The sequence below is a fragment of the Pseudochaenichthys georgianus genome, chromosome 19, assembly GCF_902827115.2.
Source record: "Pseudochaenichthys georgianus chromosome 19, fPseGeo1.2, whole genome shotgun sequence".
NCBI lineage: Eukaryota > Metazoa > Chordata > Actinopteri > Perciformes > Channichthyidae > Pseudochaenichthys > Pseudochaenichthys georgianus.
Window position 1 is genome coordinate 28,817,095 of NC_047521.1, and position 11,994 is coordinate 28,829,088.

Sequence of the window (11,994 nt, forward strand, 5' to 3'; positions counted from 1 at the left end):
CTTCACTTCACCAGAGTATCTTTAAACACGAGTATCTGTACTTCTATTCGAGTAAAGTGTGTACTTTAGACATCTCTGCAAAAGGGGAACAACCAGCTCTAAAGGACAGTGGGAACAAGTGGAATAATAAATATGATCGTGTGTCATGTTGTGTTTTTGGTTATTGGATTTATTGAGCTGTAAACTAGTTTTATGAAATGTTGAAGCGATCCTTCGACTGTTTTTGTCTTTTGTTTTTGTCTAAAGAGCGCTATTACACTTATCGTATTTGACTTATTTATGAGATGGGAATGTCATCTCCCCTTTGTTGTTGTTGTTATGTCCTTGTTTGTTTATGTCTCCGGTCTGAACAAAATAAAAGATCTTTTTAAAAGCCTTATCCTTGGTTTAGCATCTCCTGAGTAACACTGCACATAATAATGATGTTTCATGTGGAGTGGAGAAGCCATTTCCTACATGTCCCTTATTAATAATATATATTAGATATTCCCAGCACTACTTCACCGTGCTGAACGCTCCGGAAACAACACGATGTTTTGTTCACAAACTTGATGGGTTTCTTGTTACGGGTGAGCGAAGGAAGCAGGACCCAAGTGCAGATAACACTGAACATACCTTTACTTCAAGGATACAATCAGAACCCCCCCGGTGAACACCGTCACATACCGACGACACACCAACGATGACCGACAGAGAAACAGAACTTAAATACACACACGACTAATCAAGGAAACAAGAGACAGGTGAGGAGGGAGGAGAAAACACAGGGGCACCAGGTGAACACAATCAAGAAAACAGGTAGGAGGGAACAGGAGGAGGGAACAGGAGGGAGGGAACAGGAGGGAGGGAACAGGTAGGAGGGAACAGGAGGGAGGGAACAGGTAGGAGGGAACAGGAGGGAGGGAACAGGTGGGAGGGAACAGGTAGGAGGGAACAGGAGGGAGAGAACATGAGGGAACAGGTAGGAGGGAACAGGAGGGAGGGAACAGGAGGGAGGGAACAGGAGGGAGGGAACAGGTAGGAGGGAACAGGAGGGAGGGAACAGGAGGGAGGGAACAGGTAGGAGGGAACAGGTGGGAGGGAACAGGTGGGAGGGAACAGGAGGGAACAGGTGGGAGGGAACAGGTGGGAGGGAACAGGAGGGAGGGAACAGGAGGGAACAGGTAGGAGGGAAACAGGAGGGAGGGAACATGAGGGAGGGAACAGGAGGGAGGGAACAGGTAGGAGGGAACAGGTAGGAGGGAACAGGAGGGAGGGAACAGGTAGGAGGGAACAGGAGGGAGGGAACAGGTGGGAGGGAACAGGTAGGAGGGAACAGGAGGGAGAGAACATGAGGGAACAGGTAGGAGGGAACAGGAGGGAGGGAACAGGAGGGAGGGAACAGGTAGGAGGGAACAGGAGGGAGGGAACAGGTAGGAGGGAACAGGAGGGAGGGAACAGGAGGGAGGGAACAGGTAGGAGGGAACAGGTGGGAGGGAACAGGTGGGAGGGAACAGGAGGGAACAGGTGGGAGGGAACAGGAGGGAGGGAACAGGAGGGAACAGGTAGGAGGGAACAGGAGGGAGGGAACATGAGGGAGGGAACAGGAGGGAGGGAACAGGAGGGAGGGAACATGAGGGAGGGAACAGGAGGGAGGGATCACACACAGACAGGAAACCAAGGACAGATCTAGACAAAACCCAACGCAGACAGATCGTGACATTAATAACTTAAAAACTAAAGAAAAACAAAATATCAATGTTTATACTCGACTTTCACATCAACACCTTCATCGTTTGTACGATGCTTCAACACCTCCCCAATGAACAAGATATTTAACTCAAGGATTCCTTTAAGAGCGCTCGTGCTCTTCATCTGCTAACCTTTGTCTCGTCTAAACATCAAGGTGAAAAGTATCTGTGACGAGGAAAGAGAGATGAAGCCTGGCTCTGAACCGTCGGGTCTCAAAGGTATTCACACACCTGAGGATCAGACGGAGAGATGAAGCCTGGCTCTGAACCGTCGGGTCTCAAAGGTATTCACACACCTGAGGATCAGACGGAGAGATGAAGCCTGGCTCTGAACCGTCGGGTCTCAAAGGTATTCACACACCTGAGGATCAGACGGAGAGATGAAGCCTGGCTCTGAACCGTCGGGTCTCAAAGGTATTCACACACCTGAGGATCAGACGGAGAGATGAAGCCTGGCTCTGAACCGTCGGGTCTCAAAGGTATTCACACACCTGAGGATCAGACGGAGAGATGAAGCCTGGCTCTGAACCGTCGGGTCTCAAAGGTATTCACACACCTGAGGATCAGACGGAGAGATGAAGCCTGGCTCTGAACCGTCGGGTCTCAAAGGTATTCACACACCTGAGGATCAGACGGAGAGATTCAACCCGTTGTGTTATGAAAGATAAATGTTAGTAACCTCCACTTGCCTCCTCACCACTCATCGGGTCCTCCCCTCCGTCTCCTTAGGAACCTCGTGGCATTTCACTGAAAGCTGTCCGACTTCAAATCAAGTCGAACCAGGGAGACAGAAATCTATTCATATCGACATTCAGCTGATGTTCCTCTCGGGGAGATTGAAACCCCCGGCTCTGCGGAGTGAACCCCTCGGCCACGCTGCTGAAGAGCCACGACGCCAACACGTGTTTACACCTGGAGCTTTAGCTGCACGTTTCAATAGCATCCTCGACGCTACATGAGGTACGGTTCGCTTGAGGCTGAACTGGAATCAAACAGTCACTTAAACGCCTCACAGTTATTTTTGAACAGACGCTGCTCGCCTTTTGTTGAAAGACAACACACTTGATTGGTAATAAGCATGAGTGACAGATTCATCAGCCAATCAGACGCTGATGTTCAATGACAGTGTCCATCACATCACATGACACGTGTTAGACGCTTTCATCCAAAGCGACTTACTGTGGGCAACCTCAGCGTCTCAGGGACACAACGACATGCTGACTGCAGCGGGGTTTGAACCTGTGCCCCCCTGATCCAAACACATATGCACAACCCACTGCGCCGCACGCCGCCCTGTCCTGAGCTAAACTTCTGTCCTGAACGTCCTTCGTAGCATCGACTTCCTTTCAGTGACGGACGAGTACGTTACTATTCGGGTCAGAGCGACGTGAGAGATCACGACGACACGAGTCTAATGATAGATCGCTTCACGGATCCGTGTTGAACAGAGACGTGTCGAACGTGTGCTTTTCATTGGTCTACTGGAGGCCCCGTCTGAAGCCCCACGGTGCGCCGCAAACACGACTTAAATCCCATTTGGCCAACAGAGTGACATTAAAGAATAACGGACGACAAAACGAAAGTGGGCGTCCGTCACTGACTCTGCGTCTGAGTTCCACTCTGACTGCCTGACACCGATTGCACCGTTGAAATATCCTTTAACCAAAGGCCAGAGTAACTATGGCAACCTCCACACGTCTGAACATGGTCTTTAAAGCCGACAAGCTTCACACACACACACACACACACACACACACACACACACACACACACACACACACACACACACACACACACACACACACACACACACACACACACACACACACACCCACACACACACACACACACACACACACACGGTGACACATATAAACGTTTGTATACACAGATACTAAATAAAGCAATCACTGCGACACTGAACCATCCGATGATATGCAGCGCAGTTTAGCAGCGAGGTTAATTCATTGCTGAGTAATGCATTTTAAATCTCTAAAACCAGGCATGTGACAAGTATATACATCCTCCGCCTTCACACTGTGCTGGTGTTTAAGATGAGAGGGGAGATGACGTCATGCATCCAAGCAACACTAATGGAAAGGTGTTTCTGTTCCTCTTCTGTTCGCCCTGCATGCGTCGGCTCACAGGCGCTGGTTAATAAATACAAGAGATGGATTCAGACGGTTATGAAGCGATATTAGGAATCAAAGAGCGCTGTGCTATCCGCAGGAACTAAGAAATACACCCAGTGACCTTCCTGCATCAGCAGCCAATTAGAAACCAGCGTTAACAAAGACATCATAGAGAGAGAGGACATCATATGGAGGCAGCAGGTGTCCCCACAATATGAGTCCACACACACACACACACACACACACACACACACACACACACACACACACACACACACACACACACACACCTGCTTAATGCCATATTAATTAAACAGCATACACAGCGTGGCACATTCATATCACTGAGGTCAATGAAGAGGAGGCAACAAGAGGAAGAGACAGAAAGTAGGTGCATACATATATAAGACTGGGTTCAAATAAAAAAATTGGGCAATTTTGGTGTAGTTTTTCAAAATAAAAGCCCCATATAGTTACTGTATTCTTACAAAAGGCTCATAATGAAACACGTTTTTCAAAATAAAAGCCCCTTGGAGTTGTTACATCCTCACAGGAAGCTCAGGAAGAGACTTGTTTTTCAAAATAAAATACTCATAGGATAACTGTATTTCTAAAGTAAGCTGAGGAAAAGGAAACATTTTCAAAATAAAATACCCCAAAGAGTAAATGTATCTTCTCACAAGGATGTGTGTTTTTCAAAATAAACCCCTGCAAATTGACCTTATAGTTCATGTACAGGAAGCTCTGGATGAGGCATGTTTTTTCAAAATAAAAGCCTTAAATGTGACTTTCATTAGAAAACGCTCTGGTTTAATGCTTGATTTTCAAAATAAAATCCCAAAAGAGTTAATATATCCTTAGAGGAAGCTCTAAATGAGGCTTGTTTTTTCAAAATAAAAGCCCCAAAGATTTAATTTATCCTTACAGGAAGCTCTAGATGAGAAATGTTTTTCCAAATAAAAGCATTAAAAGTGACTTTCATTATAGAACGCTCCAGTTTAATGCTTGATTTTCAAAATAAAAGCCCCAAATAGTTACTGTATTCTTACAAAAGGCTCAGAAAGAAACACGTTTTTCAAAATAAAAGCCCCATAGAGTTACTGTATTCTTACAAAAGGCTCAGAAAGAAACACGTTTTTCAAAGTAAAAGCCCCTTGGAGTTGTTACATCCTCACAGGAAGCTCAGGAAGAGTCTTGTTTTTCAAAATAAAATACTCATATCATAACTGTATTTCTAAAGTAAGCTGAGGAAAAGGAAGCATTAAAAGTGACTTTCCTTATAGAACGCTCCAGTTTAATGCTTGATTTTCAAAATAAAAGCCCCAAAGAGTTAATATACCCTTAGAGGAAGCTCTGAATCAGGCTTGTTTTTCAAAATAAAAGCCCTAGAAAGAATGACTACAGCTACTGCTTTCACCTCAGTGATGGCAATGCAAACAAGCTCCATTAACAGAATATTTTATTTTGAAAAACCACTATGTAGTTTGATTGTTTAAGGCCATGTATATATCCAATAAGCCCTGATTTATTTTACACAAATGAGTATTTAAAACAACCGCAACAGTTGTGACCTTTGACCCCTGTGCGCGTGAGCGACTCTGGAGTGAAGACGAGTTAAAAGTGTCTCGCAGAGGAGCAGAGGAGCCATTGTTTTTCTTTATCGGCTCCATGGGAGACACAACAGATTTAACGAGCCGCGACCCAATGAGCCGGAGCTCTGTCTAAACCCTGTGCAGCCTTAGATATGTATGAAGCAACATGAGGTTCACTAAGTGGCTTTCAGACGGCTCTAATCCTCTCGGAGAGTTTAGACCAATGAGGGGTGAACACTTCGTCTGACAGCATCCATTCGCTAATTAAAAGCCAATTACAGAGGCCGCGAGGATAAGTGACGGGCAGTCAGACGGAGAGAGAGAGCGAGCGGCGTTTTAATGTTCATGACATCGGTTAAAAGACACACGAGGACTCTGCAGGTTAACGGAGATCACATGACTCTGGGGGGAGGATTAAAGGGGAGGAATATTTGCAAAACGCTTGCAGGAGAATAAATAAGCGTTGTTGTATCGACAGCACGAGGGTTGGATCTGAATCATCTGCATGACGGCGACCCTGATTTCATTAGAAGCCGTATGAAGGAAGTAGGGTTGCCAGAAACTGACCATGATCAAAATCGATTATTCGGCAGCCCTGGCGAATAATAATCGCCCCCCCCCCCCCCCCCCCCCCCCCCCCCCCCGCGGGAGAGGGAGAAAAAAAAAATGAATTCCGTTGTTTTCTTTACTGGAACATGGACAACAAACAAGCATGCCATCACAACGACGTGGCCTTGAAGTGAAGTTGGTAATGGCCGGCTGTGCTGCGTCTTTCTCTGTAACCTCTTTGGCGTGCTTCGCACTCAAATGCGAACGCATTGTTGAGGTTGAGCTGTGATAGACCAACGTCTTTTCGCAGAGCTTGCATTTAACTTCCTTTGGACTTGTAAGTTCGAAGTAGTTCCTCGAGGAGGAACTCTTTTTACCTGCCGCTTTGTTCATCTTTAGTCGCACATGTGAGGGAGAGGGTGGGGGCGGGGTCGGTGTGTAGCAGCTGCAGCAGCAGTCTGCTCTGCACAGGCTTCCTCCAAGTTTACAGTAAAACAAACTGGTGGTGTGACCAATGGCCATTTACAATTATTAATACTATTACTATTATTAGCATATATATATTTATATATATTTTGGTTGAAACTAAGCCAGAAAAAAAACAAAAACATAAATAATAAAAAAAAAATATATAAATAAAATCGATTATGGAGACTGTAGCGAATATTCGAATGATCGAATAATCGCTGGCATCCCTAGAAGGAATAGAAACGGATGCCTTCCACGTGTAGAAAAGACGGTGCAAGCCACGGTGAGAGGAGGGGTTTTGTAATGTGTACCTGTATCTGCTTTGTAATCCACCTGTCTGCCGTTCTGTACCCGAGAGGCAGGAGAGGCACTGATGGAAATCCCCTCAACCATCAGTTTAATTAAAGGGGTCTGCCTCCCCCGATGTTAGTCACTCTCCGTATGAACTGCTGTGTTTCTCGTGTAGCATCAGTCAGTACGGTGTCACTGCATCTGGTTTGGCAGAGTGAAATGATCCTGTCGACCAGGACGGTGGTGGGGGCCACGTAATGTATGTACTGGCCACCAGGGGGCCGCAGATTCACTGGAACACACACACAGCATGTGTTGTATGTAATTATTAACAAATATACGAAGTCTGACATGTTACAATATTTCAGAGAACATCCTCTAATACTGTAAGCCACTAAACAAACATCAGTTCACAGAAATGTTATTTAATGTAATGCATGTTTGTATTGAACGGGTTATTAAACAGTGGAATACAACTATTTTAAACTATTGGAAAGCACGGAAAATGTGTGTGTATTGAGATTACCATTAGGAAGACACACACATGAAGTCATGAACGCTAACCCAGACATTGGTTGTCTAACTGGAACCAGTCTTGGCTTTCCGAATATTAAACTTGTTTCGCCAAATTCAGATGATAAATACAGCTTTGAAGCTTCGGCATAATTACGAGCGGAGAGCGGAGTAACGTGACGTCCCAGCAGGCAGAACAACAGCCGGTGTTTCTTCGGGTTTCCCCGGGACACTACACACAAACGCGTCACAGATTACTTTGCGGTATTTGGCTGCCGAACGAAATCATGTACGCAGCTCGCGAAGTAACGAGGATTCTAGTGGATGGTATCAGTACTACAAGTAAAACAATGCTATATTTTTAAATATAAATAAACGTTGCTTATACATTAATCTGAGGGCCGCCATGTGCCCATCCCTGCTTTAGACGGACATGCATACCTTCGTGTTTTTCTCCACGACATATGTGGCGTTGTTGGCAGAAAGCCTTTCACAGCACTGTGCAGATAGAAGGTTTAATATCCCATAGTTTAATGAGGTTGAACTGAAGTCATGCCTAAAATGAAATATGGAGTTTAATCCAAGAACATTCCCGAACTTAAAGCACTTGTGTTTTGGGTTTCGTCGCCCTGTTGTTCTGGAAGCACTTCTGAACAATCATCTCTACGTCTCTTCTCAGTGCGTCTCAAACCGTGTTCAGGAATGTTCCCCCTTTGAAACATTTTCTCAGCCGAGTACCCCCTGACCGACCCCGGACATGTGTGATAGAAAAAGCCTTTATAAATAATTACAATATAGTGACGTTCCCTCAGTGTGTGATTTATTAACTCTTTCATGCCTGACAACAAACCAGGGATGTTATCTTTATGCATGAAATAAAGAACATAACGACATTTTTTAAAAACAGATTTTTCCAAGGATATTTTCATTTTGAAGTTTATGAACAAAATGATATGTTATGAAAAACTATCAAATACAATACACACATTTGACATGTTTAGGTGGTTCTAGGAATATGTTATATATAATTGTGTTTTCTATTTAACTTATTGTACTAAGATTATATTTGTAATCATGCATGGTATTTCTTTAATTAACCTTTATTTTACCTCACGTACCCCCTGCAGTACCCCAACGTACCCCTAGGGGTCCGCGTACCCCCATTTGAGAATCACTGTCGTATCTGAATGAAATGAAACGATGTTTTAAACGGACAATCTAAGAAACACACGCACTTCAAGCTGCTATCTGTGGAGTGTGAATGCAGAGGTTACATAAAAGACTCAACCTCGTTTCAGTACGACTGTTTACGGGAACAACACGATAACCAGATCCTTATCGAGACCCTGTGAGAAAGGGAGGACCAAATGAGCCTCTTTCGCCTCATTGATCCCGCCCTACACCACTCTGTAACGGCCCCTTTTCTCTGTGCACGGAACCAACAGCATTCGATGTGTTGGAGCTAGAGATGTCCCGATCCAATCACGTGATCGGGGATCGGAGCCGATCACGTGATTTTCCAAAAATCGGGGATCGGGATTTTTAATTTTTTTTAATTTTTTTTTAATTTAATGTTACAAAACAAAAATGACCATGTTCACGTCTTAAAGTCATCCTGAGGACTTAGTTTTGGTTTAAAATTACACAACATCATGTATGTGTTGCTTTCTTTGGGCTGGTTTAGACCTGGTTGCTTATTCCTCTCAAAGCAACAGAGTGGGCGCAGTGTCTCATAGCAGCAGCAAGCTAACGAGAGGCTACGTCCAGCTGGTGACTCGGGAGTCGGGACGGAGAACATGTCAGGAGTTTGGAAGTATTATGAAATTGAAAGCGAAGGCAGTGTAACAGCCAGATGCAATGTTTGCAAGGCAGAGGTTCCGCATGGTGGAAAGAACAGAGCTACGTTCAACACGACCAATCTAATACGCCACCTGAGAAACAAACACCAACAACAACACGGCGAGTACACAGCGGCCACTCAGGTAACGGCACAGAAACAACCGACACTTTCAGAGACTTTCAAAAGGAAAGAGAAACTGCCCCAGAACAGAGAAAAGGCCAAACAATAACAGCCAAGATAGCTGACTTCATCGCGTTGGATGACCAGCCGTTATCTGTTACCTTTTTTCTCTCTTAACGCATTGCATAAAGATCGGATCGGGAAAAATCGGTATCGGCAGATTGTCAAAATCAAATGATCGGAATCGGATCGGGAGCAAAAAAAGATGATCGGGACATCCCTACTGGAGCTCAAACTAAGTATCCTCTAACGGCCCGTCCACACAGCGCCGCGCTGAAGCTTGCCGGCGGGCGTGTCTGAAACTCGACCAACAACCAATCACATGAATCTCCCGCCCCTGACTCACAAGCAGCGGTTTGATTGGCTAGAGCTCGTACCGGCATATGCTTCGAATGGCTGACGCTTCTGCCGAGGCGTCACAAGTTGAACATTGCTCAACTTTTGCCGCGAGCCACGCCAGCAACGCTCCACGTCGCTTCCCACAATGCAGTTCGGCTAAAAGTGACGTCACCCCATTCGAAGTGAATGGGGAAGCGTCAACGCACGCCGCCGTGTGGACGGGCCGTGACATACATGATGCCTATATAAGGGTATGCAGCGGTAAGTATGAAGGTACCTCTCTCCAAACAAGGGAGGAAGCGACCGACTCACATTCAGCTTGCAGAAAAACAGGAACTCCTCTCTCCTCCATTTTAATATTTCAATCTTTTTAATTTGAATCTGATGTTTTGCCCGGATAGAAATCCTCCTTCAGACGATTTGAATCATTCATCAGACGGCACCGGAAGGTTCAGTCTCAGGGCGAAACATGACGTTTGCTTTAGAGAGGAGGACGAGGACGAGGAGGAAGAGGAGGAGGAAGAGGAGGAAGAGGAGGAGGAGGAGGAAGAGGAGGAGGAAGAGGAGGAAGAGGAGGAAGAGGAGGAGGAGGAGGAAGATGAGGAAGAGGAGGAGGAAGAGGAGGAAGAAGAGAGGAGGAGGAGGAGGAGGAGGAGGAGGAGGAGGAGGAGGAGGAGGAGGAGGAGGAGGAGGAGGAGAAGGAGGAAGAGGAGGAGGAGGAGGAGGAGGAGGAATAGGAGGAGGAGGACGAGGAGGAAGAGGAGGAAGAGGAGGAGGAAGAGAAGGAAGAGGAGGAGGAAGAGGATAAACATCGAGTGTTGCCGTCACTTTAAACTCTGCTTCTGACCGCAGACACTGATGGACTAGATTTAGGTTTTTAATTTCCTTATCCCAAAAAGCAATAATGACGTTGATCTTCTCTCCAGATGTCCTCTCTGTCTGTGCGGCTCCTTGCCTCCTTATCACCTTAGCTCCTAGCTCCTTATCTCCTTGCCTCCTTGGCTCCTTAGCTCCTTGCCTCCTTATCTCCTTGGCTCCTTAGCTCCTAGCTCCTTATCTCCTTGTCTCCTTAGCTCCTTAGCTCAAAGACTGCGGTATCATGACAGCAATAAGTACAAATAAAAAGCAATAAATAAATCATGCCAGAAAATCGATGTATTCAAAACCTTTAAATTATATTCTTCCCTTCTTTTTTAACACATTTAGAGTTCATTTCAATTGTTCGTAATATTCCAACTCATTCCTACAAATGCAGACGATAAATAAATAAACGTTCGCCCTGTGGCTATTTATGAACTGAACACGAGTTACACTTCATTCTCAACTTTTCAAATAAACTCTGAAATGCAAAACAATTAATACATAAATATTTCCTCTCTAATTATTTCCCGACTTTATTCTGATTATTAAAAACGTAAATCCAGTCCATCAGTGTCTGCGGTCAGAAGCAGAGTTTAAAGTGACGGCAACACTCGATGTGTATCCTCGTCCTCGTCCTCTTCCTCTTCTTCTTCTTCCTCTTCCACCCTCCTCTTCCTGTTCCTCATCTTCCTCCTCGTCCTCATCCTCCTCTCTAAAGCAAACGTCATGTTTCACCCTGAGACTGAACCTCTAGTTTATTCTCTTTATTTCCACACAAATCTGCCCTTTTTGATTTAAAATGATTTAAAATGACTTTTCGTCGGTTATTTTCTTTTATTCTTTTGGAACAGTGTTACTTATTTGCAGACAATGTTTTTCATGTTAGAATCCATCTGAACGCTTCCTTAGTTACAGACTGTATTCCTCTGTCTGCCTTTGACAGGGTCAGGACAACTGGTGTGTGTGTGTGTGTGTGTGTGTGCGTGTGTGTGTGCGTGTGTGTGTGTGTGTGTGTGTGTGTGTGTGTGAGACTGAGCGGAAGGAGGAACCTATTGCGGTGAGCACGTTTGCACGTTGTAACTTCCGGTTGTTGTTGTCATCTCCGGGTATCCCGTGTGCCTGTTCTGTTGCTGATAGCTTATTAACTTAAACTTAATCGATCGTTTTAAAACTCTTAATCACGGCAACTGCCTGACGTTGTAATCACACGTTACTACAGCTTAAGCACTCACAACTCTCCTTCTCTTAGCGACTGTAACTCCACAGTTGCCTACACTCTTTTCGGGTTTGCTAACGGTAGCTACTTTAGCTTGATAGCTAGCCATGGCTCTTTCCCCACCTTCTGGTGCTATTTCCTGCTCTTCCTGTCTCATGTTTGGTTACTTCCCGGCCTCCCTTACTGGTAAGGATACATGTGTTAAATGTAGTATAGTTGTTAGGTTGGAGGCGGGAATCATAGCCATAGAAGCCCGGCTCCGCATCTTAGAAAGTAACTCAGC